Raw genomic sequence first — 6,000 nt, forward strand, 5'->3', positions numbered from 1 at the left:
TGACTTTTTAACACAACCCCTTTGTAGCAGTCTGACATCTGCCTTCTTCTCCCTGGGTGCTGTGTAGGAAGCTCAGGCACTTAACTCAGATTTGTTGAACCTGTGAGATAACTGAAAGCCTAACGGGCAGTGCTGAGTTTAAACCTCCTTTGTAGGTCTTGCAGAAAATACTTGTCCTCAGATGTTTTTCCCTTGGGAGAGCTTGGCAGTTTCTGCAGCAATGAAGACAAGTCCACAGGTTTCCTTAAACAAAGGAATAATAGTAAGATGCTTCCTTTCTGCCATTTATTTCCTGACATCCCTTCAACCACTAACCTGAGTTGTCTCTGCTGAATACATTAACATTATAATAGGTCTTAGGGTCACAACCAGAGACCGACTATACAGAGACATGGAACGAACATCCTGTTGGCAGGCTTTTATATTCCCAGCAGGAAAGAGACAAAGATGGTACTGCAATGACATTTACGTATACTATACACAGACAGGAGCCGTACACAGCAACTCTAGAAAAAATGAAGGTGTGATACCCACTGGTATCTACAGAATTTTTTTAGCAGAAATATGTGTATGCTCAGAAAATTAACCCGAGCATACACAACAGATGCTGAAGGCACCAAAATGCCTAAGCAGGTGATGTATTTTTAAGATATAAGTACAGAACATTCTTTTGTCCCAAAAGCTGGATGTTCAGCAATCCATACAAATCACTTTATTCCTCCACAACAAAGCTGCATGTGACACAGAAACCACAACCTGCAAATGAAAGCAGGAAAACTGGGAGGAAAGAGAATGTAAAGATAGCACGTGCTGATTTTAATATAGCAGCACAAAAGAGATTTGTAACCGCTCCAGTGCTTTGGTGATGAAAGTCTATAGTGTTCCTAGCTGTTTCTACAACTTCTTTAAGAAGTTAGTCTGCTAAACAAGCAAATGGACAGAACCTGGTGAAAGCTCACAGTTGCACAAACCAATGATCAAACTAGCGAGATTAATGCTAAAGTTCTCTTCTTGCCAAAACCTCAGGATATGACCCAATATTGGGAGTATGGATGTACCTTTGGGGTACACAGAATTATGAATTTCAGTTGCTTTATTCAGTTTGCGAGTGCAGTGGTACAGAGAATAAATAATAATAATAAAAATGATTAAAAAAAATAATTTATTTGGGAAACAATATATTGACTGGTAGCAGGAAGTTGTGATTTTATAACCATGAAGAATGACACCGAGGTAGAGGTCAAGCACAGCATTTAGAAGTGAGACTGCAACTTGGTCAGCAGCACGTATGATAAAACTTTATAAAAAAGCAATTAGCTTGTCACTTTATCAATTTATTTATTTAATTCCTTTTCCACAAAGCTGTCTGGGTCAAGCTATATGACCTTTGCATTCAATTGCCTTCCAAAGTAAATATAACACTTTCTTTGAGAAATTAAAGAAAGAGGAAGCTACATCTGAGTGGAAAATGATACCCTTGCCTTTTCTACCTAACTCTGAGTATTTTAGGCTCCAAGTATAGTGTTTTTCAATACTGATTTAAATGAAATTCTAATCGTTCATATTGTTAAGTACAAATGGACATCCAATAACCAGAGCAACATGGAAACTGTAGATACTCAGCACTTGTCTATGATTCATTAACTTCAAAATGGCAAGGATGGTTTCAGTTCCATTTGCAAATACAATGGCTTTAGCAGAATCCAAAAGAACAACGCGGACAGCAACCAGGGGTCCCACCCACTTCCTAGAAGGCATGAGTTTGAATTTGGAAAGTCTCATCAAAGGTAAACTATTGGCTACTAGTGTCTTTTGGAGAAGAAATATAGAGTAATCTAAAGTCGAACACTTTGTGAACTGCAAAGTGCATTTTGAGTCATAAAGGAGGTTCTGGGATTCTAGAAAAAATCCTTTTGTTGGATAGGACTGTAACTTTGGGCTAGCACTTCGTAGGTACAAAGGCCAGCATTTTACGTAACTCCCCAAAAACTGTCATGATGAGTGATCATCCGTTTGTTCTCACCACAGGGAGATTGCTTGTTGGAAGTTGTTTCTTTGACCATAACCTAAAAAGAGGTACTTCATAGAAGAGCACTTGTCTCTTGGGAAGTTTTATTCAGTTTTTGGATTCTTATCCTAATCTTAAAATTTGGGTTTGTTTTTTATTCCCTGTCCATACCACTGCTACCTGAAGGATAAGCTTCCATGAAATTCTGATGGTAGCTCCAAGGATCTACATATGTTTGTATCACCTTTGCAAATATCAAAAAGACAGCACAGAGGTAGAATCACTTTATAAGTCTCTTGTTTAGTAAAGAAAAAGGACTACACTTAAATATTTCAATAGGAGATTCACATTAGTGCTCATTGCTAAGTCCATTACATCAAGCAAAATAGAAGTAGTCTTTACTAGCTGTATCATACGTGAATCTAGGTTCCCAATAGGCACACTTTTGGGGGCAAATCAATGGTAAAGGTATTTGGATAGATTATTTTATTTTCAGAATACACTAGTGACTTTACAAGGATAGAATTTTCCCAGGAGTTTGGAATGTATGAGTCTATTCTAATTGGAAACATAAAAGATAAAATAGAGAGAAGAGAAGGATTACACTTGCAAAATAAGAAGGATCTGTTTGTGTCGGAATCCAGTTTTTGGCCATTGTTAGCAAATGTCATTTTCTTCTTGTAGACATACAAGAACTTGTTCAGAAATACTAAACTTTCCATAGTGCTGGAAATGGTCAAATATTTTAGAAATTGTTTTGTTTTAATTTATTTGTCTCATATCTACTGAAAGCAACGCAATATTGAGAATGTATCCTCCCCCTACTCATGAACGCAATTGGTGTTCGAGCCAAAAGAGAAAAACTGAATATTCTCTGTGCATTTAGGCAAAATTATAAGCACTGAAATTACTATGGGGGAATATGTTGCAGTAGAGATATAAGAAATCTTTCCAAGTAGTCCAGCCTGAGCCTGCATGAAGTTGGTCTCGGTAGACTTTCCTCTGTGACCAAGCTGCAAGAAGACATTTTAGGCTGGCAACACTCTGAATTGAAAAGTTTTCTTCAAGGCAGAGGTTTCTCTTTCTTTTCAGGGAAACTTACTCTGAGAATAGCAAATGGAGTGAGTACTAAAGTTTGGTGAATACATCTTGAAGGGCTTTTTCCTCCACTGATATATAAAAGATTTTGTCCCATTTAGACTGAATATAAAGGACAATTTCCTGAACAGAGAAACGGTTGTGGAATTTTGACAGACATTTAGTAGAAGCTAGTATATTGGACGGAAGTGCTGTTGTGAAAATTAGATGCAAATGCCTGGATTAAGAATAATTTTGTTGAAAGCAAGCCCAGTCTAACACAACTTGGCATATATAAGGACCTCTATAAGATTCCCCTGTGGAATAAGACTTTCCATCTTTTTAGCTAAAGACCTGGCCATTGGGTGAAGATATGATTACCCTATCCCACTCTTAAATTTCAGGGTATCAGGTGAGGGATCCTGAGAACTGCTGAGACTTTGTTTCTGTGTCCAGCTCTGGGCTCCCCAGCATGAGTGACATGGACATAGGTGGAGCAAATCCAGCACAGGGCCATAAAGATGATTAAGTCTTGGAGCATCTATTATACAAGGAGAAGCTGAGAGAGCTGGGCTTCTTCTGCCTCCAGAAGAAAAGGCTCAGGGGGATCTTACTGGCATGTATAAGTACTTGATGATGGGAGTTACACAGTTCTCAGTGGTGCCCAGTGAACAGAAAAGAGGCAAGGGGCACAAACTGAAATACAAGAATGAGGTGATCTGCAGCGTTCCCTACCAACCTCAATGCTTCTGTCATTCTGTGATTCTGTGTCCTACTAATGGTGTAGCTATTGAATGTCCAATTCAAGCTTTTAAGCAACAAATGTCCAAGCACTAGAAGTCAAAAATGGAGTCAAAAAGGAGTAGGCACTGGCAAATAAATGGCCAAAGGGGTGGGATGCAGGGGAGCCCTTTCATCTCAGGCTCCAAGACTTTTGGCAAACAGATTAAATATCATGTTTAGCTCAAGATGCCATCTGCTGGTGCATGCATCACAGCCCTAACCTGTGCCTATGACTGGAATATAGCAAAAGCAGAAATTTACATGTGATTCAGTCAGTAACAAAGGAAAGCAAAAAATAAAATTCTTTCTCCCAGTCCCTCAAAGAGCTTTTAATGAAAATGTTCACACCAGGTGTAGGCCTTGCTTAGACACGTCCTGTGGCCCACGCTGTGCACAATAATAATAGAAGCCACGTAAAAACACACCATATTCCAGTTTTTGTTAAGTGGTCCAGGTTCACTAAAATCAATAAGGATGTAACTAAAGCATTATCACAGTTCTTGTAGCAAGTAGGGACCACATGTTGCACCATGGTACGAACATGAAAGGTATAGAAGAATTTAGGAGCTTACTTTTAACTTGTAGGCACAAGCAATGAAGCCATGAGATTTTCATCAGCTCGTCTGTTTTACATGTGCCATGCACATCATTTGCTTATTTTGGGAACAGTTTATTTCTTTGTCTGATCTACTGTAAATGTTAATGCATGTAAATGCTAATCGAGATTCTTGCTCTGGTTTCCCACCTCACCTAATTGTGTTGCATTAGAGCTCGTTTGAAAGTTTGCATTCAGAAACACAAATGGGATCATATCACATTTCCCTTGTCTCAGCATGGTGGCAGCTGTGCTACAGAGAAAGAATGGAAACTAACAGTAACAGGGCCAATATCTCAGTGAATCCAAATCCCCTTTTTACGTAAATAAGTGTCCTGCACAGCTACTTGGAAATTGTCGCAGACCTCACTCCAAAGTGCTTAATAAAAAATTCTATTACTTTTCAGCAAACAATAAGGGATTTGCAATGACCGCGGTGTTTAGGGGAATGTGGGGTATGCAGGAGTCTGATTATTGAAATATAGTTTATTACAAATACCATCACCAGACTTGGGCAGGGGGAAATACGAATTTCCTCCTGCTGCTACAATTTGGCTTGGCTGGTATTGAAAGCTAAGGAGTGGCCCCACTAACTACTGAGTGGTCCTCAGTGCAATATTTGGATTTGATACAAGTAGGCATTCCTGAAACACAAGAAAACAAAAATATAAAATTTACTATTTAGCTAAGTGTCTCACAGTTTTAGTGTGTGACCACTTCTGTCTGTGCTATTTCAGCAGATACTAGGGCTGACACTCTAGTGCAGACTTATTCATATACAATTTTTTTTTTCACTGCCTCAAGTCGGTATCCCCAGGAGCTTTACTTGGGCATAGTTTTTAACCTTTTCTAAAAAGAAAAGAAGAATAAAAAGCCTCTTCAAAGAAATAAAATGTTTCTTTCATCTTTAAGTTTTTCTCAAGCTTTTCAGTGCATTAATGTGACTGCAAAGAAATACCTATTAAAACTACCTAAATATTTGGCTCTTCTCTGCATAGAATATGTATAACATTTAATTGATAAAAATTATCACAAATACTGCTGGTCAGAAATTGTTTAAGATAAGAAAGCTTAATAAAAGCTGAAACATTTGCAGAAAATCCATAGTGAAAATCTTCTAGTTTCCCAGGTGAAAATGCCCTGAGTTTCTGAAAGCTCTTGTGGGAGGTCTAATGGGGAGCTCAGCTTCCCAGGACTGAAGGCTTGACGATAGATCCTGCTACATGGAAGAGAGACAGTAACTCCAGCTTTCCTGAGGCTGAGGCAGGAGCGCTGTCTCCAAACCCTCAGCATAACTCTCTCCAAAACCCCTGTTGCCCAGGCTTGCTTAGTTAGACTTGCCAGAGCTGAAGACAAGACAACTATCACTTGCATGGACTTGGAAACCCTGTTCAGTTTTTGTTATTTTAAACAACCTGCTCTGTGTTTTTCTTTGTTCCACGGAGAATTTCAAATATCCATTTTTTAGTTTCTGAGCAGAATCTCTAAATGATGAGTAGTTCATGCTTTCCCATGACAGACGTGGAAATAAGAGCTC

This window comes from Anser brachyrhynchus, assembly GCF_964034855.1.
Source record: "Anser brachyrhynchus genome assembly, chromosome: 4".
Lineage (NCBI taxonomy): Eukaryota > Metazoa > Chordata > Aves > Anseriformes > Anatidae > Anser > Anser brachyrhynchus.